The sequence below is a fragment of the Bison bison genome, unplaced genomic scaffold, assembly GCF_000754665.1.
Source record: "Bison bison bison isolate TAMUID 2011002044 unplaced genomic scaffold, Bison_UMD1.0 scf7180017864324, whole genome shotgun sequence".
NCBI classification, from domain to species: domain Eukaryota; kingdom Metazoa; phylum Chordata; class Mammalia; order Artiodactyla; family Bovidae; genus Bison; species Bison bison.
In genome coordinates, this window is record NW_011494896.1 from 1,312,182 (window position 1) to 1,323,818 (window position 11,637).

General features: G+C 42.4%; 1 pseudogene; it reads left to right on the top strand.

The window, feature by feature from the left end:
• Positions 1–1,782: 1,782 nt before the first annotated feature.
• On the top strand, positions 1,783–2,521 carry LOC104998181 (annotated as a pseudogene).
• The last annotated feature ends 9,116 nt before the right edge of the window (positions 2,522–11,637 follow it).

The following is an 11,637-nucleotide window of genomic DNA, read 5'->3' on the forward strand; positions in this document are numbered from 1 at the left end:
CCAAGAGCGCCCCAGAGCGGCGCGCGCCGCCAACGGGGGTAGAGAGAGCGCGGCTCGGCGACGCGCCGGCCGCCCGCCTCCTCACGGCCCGCGCCGCGCGCGCCCTGACAGATGCGCCCCAGTGGGCGCGTTGGGTCACTGTGTACTCCAGCCTCGGTCCTCTCAAAGCCCAGCCAAGCAGAATCGAGAGCAGTGGAAGAAATGGATGAAATGTCTTTGTTGGGAGCTGGTGGAGGAAGACGGTTGTCAGAGGCGAACCCAGACAACCATCCTCCTCAGAACGGCCAGCTCCCCTTCCCTGAAGCGCCAGGTAGTAAATAGCTGAGGCTGTCTGCTGGTTGGGACCCAGCAGCGCCCTCGATGACTCGGCTTTCTAAGCTCTGCGGTGCCTGAGAAGGCTCAACAAATTTGCTAGTTGTGCACTTTCCCTTCTTGTAAGGGAAAGGCTAGTAGGTCTTTGTCTCCAAACTCTGGGCCACTGAGCCAGCCATTGTATCTACAGCACCGTCACAGGTACGCATCCGCCAAGTATGTAACCCAGCAAGGACTCACTTGCCCCAGGCGCAGAAAGCCAGGCCAGAGCAAACACAGCAGGTGTTAGGGTTTATTGCAGGGTACAGGGAGATTGTGAAGGACAGGGAAGCCTAGCGTGCTGTAGCCCTTGGGGTCACAAAAAGTCAGACACGACTGAACAACCACCACCACCAAGCAAGGGCGTGAGAGAGATTGACTTCTTGACAAGCCTCAGATCCGCTCCCACTTTGTCTGTGAGTTAGGGGTTTCTTAAAAAGGGAAAACAGAGACTAGGATGAATCATCTTGTGACTTTTTTTTATCGTAGTTTTGGAAATCAGGATGTCTTGGATTCTCAGGTCAGGTGGCCCATGGCTTGGGGGTCTGTGAGCTCATCTTGTTGTGGAGAAACAGGCTGAGTTTGTACATTAATGATGTTATCTGTAATAGCTAGCTGTTTTAGTATATTAGCAATGGCATCAGCAACAGCAATTTTAGTCATCTGACTAGTTGATTACTGTTCACTTAGCACAGGATTGAGGTTGTAGGAGGGTGAGAAAGGAAATTAAGTTTTAGATAGCGAGATTAATCATAAACTGGGGAAGGGAACTCGATTTTAGGGGGACTATGCTTCAAATGGTACACCTAGTAGAGGCAGCCATGGTCTTAGAACTGATGCCTGGCTAGAGGGCTGCCAACAGTTGGCATGACAAGGAACCTGTGTGGCCCATGAGACTTATAAACTCTGTAAGAGTCAGTTTCCTCACACATAACTTTCCATGTTCCCTGGATTTTCAAATTCTAAGTGTCTTAAAGCAGGAGCTTGTCATTAGACTGTTAAATACTATTACTTTTATATACAGCCCTTTAGACAAATCCCATTCGAATCTAGTCTTCATTTATTCATTCTGTAATATTTACTGAGCACATACTATTTTCAGGCAGGCTTCCCAGGTGGCTCCGTGGCAGAGAATCTGCCAGCAGGAAACGCGGATTTAATCCCTGGGTCAAGAAGATCCCCTGGAGTAGGAAATGGTAACCTGCTCCAGTATACTTGTCTAGAAAATTCCAAAGACAAAGGAGCTAGCAAGCTGCACTCCATGGGGTCACAAAGAGTGAGACACGGCTGAGCACACACACACATTATTTTCAGACACTATTCTAAGCTCGGTAGATTCGGCTGTGAACAAGAAAGATTTCCACCTACCTCTCCATCTCCTCCCAGTGCCATAGAGCTGGGGCCAGCGCTGGCATTGCAGCCCCAGGCACTATGACTTCTGGAGTTACAGTGAATGATGAAGTCACCAAAGGTTTTAATGATAAGAAAATAAATATTCTACACAAAAGAAGATGAAAGAAAGTTCTGTTTAAATGATGAGGAAAGACAAATAATTATAATAGAGGAAGCAAAACTGATCTTAACAAATGACACCAGTGATACCACGGAGGACCCCTACACATTTTGTTATGAAGTTGCTACCTCTGAAGGATTACCAGTTTGCTATGTATGATGCCATATAAACAACAAAAAAGTCTAAGAATACCTAGTATTGATCTATTGATGCCATATACACAACAAAAAAGACTGGGCTTCTAAGAGTGCAGCTTTTAAAAACAAGATGATTTATGCTAGCTCTAAAGAGGCCATTAAAAAGAAATCTACATATATTAAATGTGAAGTGAAGTGAAGTGAAGTCGCTCAATCATGTCCAGCTCTTTGCGACCCCATGGACTGTAACCCACCAGGCTCCTCCATCCATGGGATTCTCCAGGCAAGAACACTGGAGTGGGTTGCCATTTCCTTCTCCAGGGGATCTTCCTGACTCAGGGATCGAACCCAGGTCTCCTGCATTGTAAGCAGAGGCTTTAACCTCTGAGCCACCAGGGAAGCCCATATTAAATATGAGTGACATGTAAATGGAAGGGATGAAATTGAGGAGCATTTGTCACTTGGAGAGAAATTGGGGAACATTATAGTTGTCTCACCTGAAGGAAAACTCATAAAATGACAGTCGAATACCATCTTGAGTGTTAAGCAGCTTCCATTTCTACAGCTCAGTCAGTTGGAATAGTGTTAGATTTTGTTGTTCTTTTTCCTCTTCCCCAATGGAGAAATTGAAGTTGGTGATGGACAGGGAAGCCTGGCGTGCTGCAGTCCATGGGGTTGCAAAAAGTCGGACATGACTGAACAACTAAACTGAACTGAACTTCCCCAGTGGGCCCTTTAAAAACAATACATGAAGGAAATATCATTCATTTAAGCAACATATCAAAGATTGCCATTAGACTGTTTAATACCATTACTTTTATGCACAACTCAAGAAATGCCTTCCCATATATTTTAAACAAAACAACTAGTTACCTGAAAACTAAGTTATAAGAAAGCCAAACAAGATAAGATAGCTATGCTAATAATATATTGATAGTATAAACTGAGATAATAAAAGTACTCAGATTGAAAGTCCAGAGTTACAGTGGTAGAAAAGATAAACGTTGGTCTCTCTCTCAGACCAACATAGACAGTCTTAGTCTAAGATGGTGGCTCTATATCCATCAGGGATCCCAAACTCCTTCTGACAGATTGTTCTGCAAACTGTTACCTGTGATTTCCATCCTAACTTGTAAGTTGGCCACTTCACCTTGAGCCATGACATCCACATGCTAGAGAGGAAGACCAGCCAAAGAGGAACAGAGGACATAACTTCCTCTTAAGTAAACTTCACAGTAGATCTATGCAAACCACTTCTCCTTACAAACATTGCGCAAAGTTTGTCTCATGGCCACACTTAGTTTCAAGAGAGACTGGGAAATATAACCTGTTTTATTGGTTGGACAAATGCCCAGCTAACATTTGGGGTTTCATTACTGAGCAAAATGAAAAGCACAGATACTGGGGGCAACCAGAAGTGTCGGCTGTAGTTCCACGCCTCTGGCTGCCCAAATATCTGGGAACATCCTTTTCCTCAGATAACAATAACCTCTCCTTCTCAAGGGGTACAACCTAAATTCCTATACATTTACCCCATCTTATTCAACATCCGGGATCTTCTGTAGGAACAAATACACTCTCACATTCAAGTTATCTCCCTCTTTAACATAGCCAGTACACAATGATAGGATAGGAACAGGATAATCACAGTTTTGTTTTGTTTTGTTTAAATCTCTAGTTCAAAATATGAGAGGCTTATGGATTACCTTGGTGGTGCAGTGGATAAGAATCCACGTGCCAATGCAAGGGGCCCTGGGTTTGATCCCTGGTTCAGGAAGATTCCACATGCTGTAGAACAGTTAAGCCTGTGCACCACGACTACTGAGCCTGTGTGCCGCCACTACTGAAGCCCACGCACCTAAAGCCCGTGCTCCCCAGCAAGAGAAGCCACTGCAATGAGAAGCCCATGCTCGGCAACCAAGAGTAGCCTCCGCACACCGCAACCAGAGAAAGGCTGCACAAAACAATGAAAACACAGTGCAACCGAAAAGAAACAAACAAATTAATTTAAAAAAAATTTAAGAGTATAAGAAAGACAGCATAAACTTGTCCGTGGAAATTAAAGGACTGATCACACAGACTTATCCTACTTAATTTCAATAATCCATCCCTGAAAATCTGATGGTCCTCAAGCAAAGGCTGAATGGGAAACCTATTATCAAATGGGAAAAAATAAAATATGTTATGCGTCAACCCTGAAATTCCTAACACATATTTAAAATAAAGTGAAATGCCAATTATGAGCAACAAGGTGTTGAGTTAGGATGTATAATACTTAAAGCATAGCATTTTCATCACCAAACAAGGAATACAGTCACTAATTATCAGTTGCTTCTGAATGTAATAGAACCTGTAGTTTGCATGCATAATGATAAGCATTATGTTTACAATGTGGCACAGCAAATACCGACCAAGAAAAAAGGACATATTTAAAATTACAATTAAAAGCCTGCAATTTCTCTTAATGAACTGTTAAATGGAGACTTGAAGCTTAAAAGATATTTGAAAAGAGAAGAACACAGTTATTGTTGTCACAGATGCCAAGAATGACAGTGCTAATGAGGGCTTCCCTGGTGGCTCAGATGGTAAAGAATCTGCCTGCAGTGCAGGAGACCCAGGTTCAGTCCCTGGTCGGGAAGATCTCCTGGAGGAGGGAATGGCAATCCACTCCAGTATTCTTGCCTGGAGAACCCCATGAACAGAGGGCCACAGTTCATGGGTCACAGAGAGTCGGACACAAGTGAGCGGCTAACACTTTCATACTTTCACAGGGAGTTGGATGGTGAATGGGAAATTTCAGTCAAACTCTCAGATCAAAGGAATGCAAAGGGTATTCTAATAAATCTAAGGGAGAATGATCTCTGCTTTAGGATTAGAAAAAATACAAAAAGGAGTAGTTTACATTTGTAATCTTTTGTATGGATTACAGTACATGACTACTGGAAAAACCATAGCTTTGACTATACCGACCTTTGTAAGCAAAATAATGTCTTTGTTTTTGCATATGCTATCTAGGTTTGTCATAGCTTTTCTTCCAAGGAGCAAGCATCTTTTAATTTCTTGACTGCAGTCACCATCTGCAGTTATTTTGGAGCCCAAGAAAAGAAAGTCTGTCACTGTTTCCATTGTTTCCCCATCTATTTGCCATAAAGTGATAGGACTGGATGCCGTGATCTTAGTTTTTTGAATGTTGAGTTTTAAACCAGCTTTTTCACTCTCCTCTTTCACTCTGATCAAGAGGCTCTTTAGTACCTCTTTGGTTTCTGCCATAAGGGTGGTGTCATCTGCATATCTGAGGTTATTGATATTTCTCCTAGCAATCTTGATTCCAGCTTGTGCTTCATTCTGCCCAGCATTTTGCATAGTGTACTCTGCATATAAGTTAAATAAGCAGGGTGACTGACAAGATACAGCCTTGAAGTACTCCTTTCCAATAATTTGGAACCAGTCTGTTGTTCCATGTCCAGTTCTAACTGTTGCTTCTTGACCTGCATACGGGTTTCTCAGGAGGCAGGTCAGGTGGTCTGGTATTCCCATCTCTTGAAGAATTTTCCACAGTTTGTTGTGATCCATTCAGTCAAAGGCTTTAGTGTAGGCAATGAAGCAGAGTAGATTTTTTTTTTTTTAATCCTCTTGCTTTTTCTATGATCCAACGGATGTTGGCAATTTGATCTCTGGTTCCTGTGCCTTTTCTAAATCTAGCTTATACATTCAGAAGTTCACAGTTCACGTACTGTTGAAGCCTAGCTTGTAGGATTTTGAGCGTTACTTTGCTAACATGTGAAATGAGAGCAATTGTGCAGTAGTTTGAACATTCTTTGGTATTGCTCTTCTTTGGGATTGGAATGAAAACTGACCTTTTCCAGTCCTGTAGCCACTGCTGAGTTTTCCAAATTTGCTGGCATATTGAGTGTAGCACTTTCACAGCATCATCAAGTTCAACACCTATCTTGAAACAGCTCAGTGGGAATTCCATTACCTCCACTAGCTTTGTTCGTAGTGATGCTTTCTAAGGCCCACTTGACTTCACACTATAGGATGCCTGGCTCTAGGTGATTGATCACACCATCATGGTTATTGGATCATTAAGATCTTTTTGTATAGTTCTTCTGTGTATTCTTACAACCTCTTCTTAATTTCTTCTGCTTCTGTTAGGTCCATACCATTTCTGTCCTTTATTGAGCCCATCTTTGCATGAAATATTCCCTTGGTGTCTCTAATTTTCTTGAGGACATCTCTAGTCCTTCCCATTATTGTTGACCATAACGAGACTCAAACAATTGTTCGTTCTGGGATTTAGCTACATCCTGTGTCCTTCCTTAATGTGTGTGGTTAGTCACTCAGTCGTGTTCCACTCTTTGTGACCCCATAGAATGCAGCCTTCCAGGCTCCTCTGTCCATGGGGATTCCCCAGGCAAGAATAATGGAGTGGGTTTTCATACCCTCCTCCAAGGGATCTTCCCAATCCAGGGATCAAACCCAGGTGTCCCGCTTTGCAGGTGGATTCTTTACCAACTGAGCCACCAGGGAAACCCAAGAATACTGGAGTGAGTAGCCTATCCCTTTTCCAGAGGATCTTCCTGGCCCAGGATTTGAACCAGGGGTCTCCCACATTGCAGGCAGATTCTTTACCAGCTTGAGCTACCTGGGAAGCCCCGTCCTTCCTTAATAAGGTGCCTCTTTTTCTAAATTTTCACAAGTACTTTAAAAACCTATGCATGAACCAGCATTTTGCTTCTGTTTGTGAAAATTCTACTACTTTTCTTTAAACACTGTTTTTTTTTTAATTTAAATTTATTTATTTTACTTAGAGGTTAATTCTTTATAATATTGTATTGGTTTTGCCATACATCAACATGAATCTGCCACGGGTGTATGCGTGTTCCCCATCCTGAACCCCTCTCCCACCACCCTTCCTGTACCATCCCTCTGGATCATCCCAGTGCACTAGCCCCAAGCATCCTGTATCCTGCATCGAACCTGGACTGGCAATTCCTTTCTTATGTGATATTATACATGTTTCAATGCCATTCTCCCAAATCATCCCACCCTCCCTCTCCCACAGAGTCCAAAAGACTGTTCTATACATCAGTGTCTCTTTTGCTGTCTCATATACAGGGTTATCATTACCATCTTTCTAAATTCCATATATATGCGTTAGTATGCTGTATTGGTGTTTTTCTTTCTGGCTTACTTCACTCTCTATAATAGGCTCCAGTTTCATCCACCTCATTAGAACTGATTCAAATGTATTCTTTTTAATGGCTGAGTAATACTCCATTGTGTATATGTACCACAGCTTTCTTATCCATTCATCTGCTGATGGACATCTAGGTTGCTTCCATGTCCTGGCTATTATAAACAGCGCTGCGATGAACATTGGGGTACACGTGTCTCTTTCAATTCTGGTTTCCTCAGTGTTTATGCCCAGCAGTGGAATTGCTGGGTCATAAGGCAGTTCTATTTCCAGTTTTTTAAGGAATCTCCACACTGTTCTCCATAGTGGCTGTACTAGTTTGCATTCCCACCAATAGTGTAAGAGGGTTCCTTTTTCTCCACACCCTCTCCAGCATTTATTGCTTGTAGACTTTGGATCGCAGCCATTCTGTCTGGCATGAAATGACACCTCATTGTGGTTTTGATTTGCATTTCTCTGATAATGAGTGATGTTGAGCATCTATGTATTTGTTAGCCATCTGCATGTCTTCTTTGGAGAAATGTCTATTTAGTTCTTTGGCCCACTTTTTGATTGGGTCATTTGTTTTTCTGGAATTGAGCTGCAGGAGCTGCTTGTATATTTTTGAGATTAGTTGTTTGTCAGTTGCTTCAACGTTTTTTGAAACTCTGGTACTTAAAAACCTACAAGTGCTTTGAAGGGTAAGGACACTGCTCTTTTACGTTTTATACCACTGTATTACTTAATGTTTTCCCACTTAGTGTACATTATACTTGCATTCCAACACTTCCTTTTCTTGATACGGTTTATTTTAGGTCATGAGTGCTAATGGTTCTAAATCTTTAATGTCCAAAAAAGGCTTTATTTTCACTCTCCCTCAAAACCACTGATAATCTGGTTATGAATGGAGTTGTAGATTCACAATAAATTTTCCCTCAGTGTTTAAAAAAAAATTTGCATTGTTTGCTTGTATGGAATTTGCTAATCAGATACCCAGGGTTATTTGAACCCCCTTCCTTTGTAGTTCATCTTTCTACTCTGGTAGTTTTAGCATTTTCTCTTTATGACTGATATTTTACCATCAGTTTCAGTCGTGTTTCTTTATTTCATTTTTTTGCATTATTCTGCTAGAATTTCATGAACTTTCTTAATCTGAAGTGTCATGTCTTTTTGTTTCAGGTCTAGAAATTAAAGAATCACATATCCTCTGTTCCAAGGAAATCTCCTGAAAGTTCTATAAAGCCAGAGTTTTTTTAACTTGAGGTCTTTGGATAGAATTCAGGGGAGTCCATGTAATTAGATGAAAAACCTATTATGTTTTAATTTTCACTAGCCTCTAACTGAAATAAATTATTTTATTTTGAATAAAATAAAAAATAAATAAATAAAAAATAGAAATAAATTGTTCTATTTGCATATAGGCAACAAAATACATTAATGCACCAAAATGCAGTATCTGTGACATTGTCACCAACAGAAATCACAGATGTTATCATATTATGTTACAACTGAGGCAGATATCTCAAAAACGATAATAAGCTGCCTATCATGCAGAGTACATCATGAGAAATGCTGGACTGGGAGAAATACAAGTTAGAATCAAGATTGCTGGGAGAAATATCAATAACCTCAGATATGCAGATGACACCACCCTTATGGCAGAAAGTGAAGAGGAACTAAAGAGCCTCTTGATGAAAGTGAAAGTGGAGAGTGAAAAAGTTGGCTTAAAGCTCAACATTCAGAAAACGAAGATCATGGCATCCGGTCCCACCACTTCATGGGAAACAGATGGGGAAACAGTGGAAACAGTGTCAGACTTTATTTTTCTGGGCTCCAAAATCACTACAGATTGTGACTGCAGCCATGAAATTAAAAGACGCTTACTCTTTGGAAGGAAAGTTATGACCAACCTAGATAGCATATTCAAAAGCAGAGACATTACTTTGCTAACAAAAGTCCATCTAGTCAAGGCTATGGTTTTTCCTGTGGTCATGTATGGATGTGAGAGTTGGACTGTGAAGAAGGCTGAGCACCGAAGAATTGATGCTTTTGAACTGTGGTGTTGGAGAAGACTCTTGAGAATCCCTTGGACTGCAAGGAGATCCAATCAGTCCATTCTGAAGGAGATCAGCCCTGGAATTTCTTTGGAAGGAATGATGCTGAAGCTGAAACTCCAGTACTTTGGCCACCTCATGCGAAGAGTTGACTCATTGGAAAAGACCTGATCCTGGGAGGGATTGGGAGCAGGAGGAGAGGGGGACGACAGAGGATGAGATGGCTGGATGGCATCACCGACTCGATGGACGTGAGTCTGAGTGAACTCCTGGAGTTGGTGATGGACAGGGAGGCCTGGCGTGCTGCGATTCGTGGGGGTGCAAAGAGTCGGACACGACTGAGCGACTGATCTGATCTGAGCATGTCTTATTGGGCTTCCCTTGTGGCTCAGCTGGTAAAGAATCCACCTGCAATGTGAGAGACCTGGGTTCGATTTCTGGGTTGGAAAGATCCCCTGGAGAAGAGAAAGGCTCCCCACTCCAGTATTCTGGCCTGGAGAATCTGATGGACCATATAGTCCATGGGGGTCACAAAGAGTGGGACGTGACAGAGCTACTTTCCCACGTTCACATCATGTCTTATTATTGGATTTGCTAACATGTTAACACATCATGAAATATTAATATTTTGATAACTGCATTTCAATATAGTTGATTTCTTATATAATTTTGTATACTTTATTTTATGCATTTGAGGGCATTAATCTGGTCTGTATGTTTGTGTTCCCCTAAAATTCATATGTTGAAATTCTAATGCCCAGTGTGATAGGAGGTAGGGACTCCTCCTCCCTACCTTAGAGGGTAGGGAGGTGCTTAGGTCGTGAGGATGGAGCCTTCATAAATGGAATTTGTTGTGGTTGTTGCTTAGTTGCTCTGTTGTGTCTGAGTCTTTGTGACCCCATGGACTAGAGCCCACCAGGCCCCTCTGTCCTTGGGATTTCCCAGGCGAGAATACTGGAGTGGGTTGCTATTTCCTTTTCCAGGGGATCTTTCCGACTCAGGGATTGGACCCCCGTCTCCTGCATTGGCAGGCAGATTCTTTACCAGGAAGCCACCATAAATGGGATTAGTGCCCTTGTAATAGAAGCCCCAGGGAGCTCTCTCTCACCCCTTCCATCCTGTGAGGGATAGCAAGAGTACTGGCTGTGGACCAGGAAAATAGCCCTCAACAAGATGCGACCATGCCAACACCTCAATCTTAGGCTGCTGAGCCTCCAGAATTGTGAGAAATAAATTTCTGTTGTTATAAGCTCTCCAGTCTGTGGTATTTGTTATAGCAGCCAGACAGGACTTAAGACAGAAGGGCTTCCACAGTCTTCACTAAACTGCTAAAGAGAGATCCAAGGCACAAAACATTTTCAAAACACCTGCATTTGACTGATGATAAAACCTCTGTAACCTCAAGGCCTCTTATCTTTCCTGTCAGTTTCAATTATTTTCTATCTCTTCATCACTTTGATTAGATCAGAGAGAACCGGAAGGCCCCCCATCGGGGCAGCATGTGACAAAGAACAAGAGCTTTTGGATGGCGGAAGCCTCAGCCTACCGCTCTGGTTTCCACTTGATCATGGCTTCTGCTTCAAAGAAACTTCCTTCTGTTTCTGAGTATTCACTAACCTGTTTTTTTTTTAATCAGCCTTTCAATTTTGGTGAGGGAGGGAGAAATGACAGGTATGCATTCCATCTGCATCTTAAAGTTGGGAATGAGCTCAGACGCTTAGTCATGTCCAACCCTTTGCGACTCCATGGACTGTATAGCCTGCCAGGTTCCTCTGTCCATGGAATTCCCAGGCAAGAATACCGGAGTTGGTTGCCATTTCTTCCTCCAGGGGATCTTCTCCACCCAGGGATCGAACCCCAGTCTCTTGTATCTCCTGCATTAGCAGGCCGATTCTTTACCACTAGCGCCTCCTGGGAAGCCCTAAATTTGGGAAGCATGTATTAATTTTGCATTTAGAAAATAAGAGAAAAGACACGGTGCTACATTCTTTTCCCTTCTAGTGAGCTTTTTTTTTTACAGTATATAATATTATAATATGTGAAATAGATGGGGAAACAGTGGAAACAGTGTCAGACTTTATTTTTTGGGGATTCAAAATCACTGCAGATGGTGACCGCAGTCATGAAATTAAAAGACGCTTACTCCTTGGAAGAAAAGTTATGACCAACCTAGACAGCATATTCAAAAGCAGAGACATTACTTTGCCAACAAAGGTCCGTCTAGTCAAGGCTATGGTTTTTCCTGTGGTCGTGTGTGGATGTGAGAGTTGGACTGTGAAGAAGGCTGAGTGCCGAAGAATTGATGCTTTTGAACTGTGGTGTTGGAGAAGACTCTTGAGAGTCCCTTGGACTGCAAGGAGATCCAACCAGTCCATTCTGAAGGAGATCAGCCCTGGGATTTCTTTG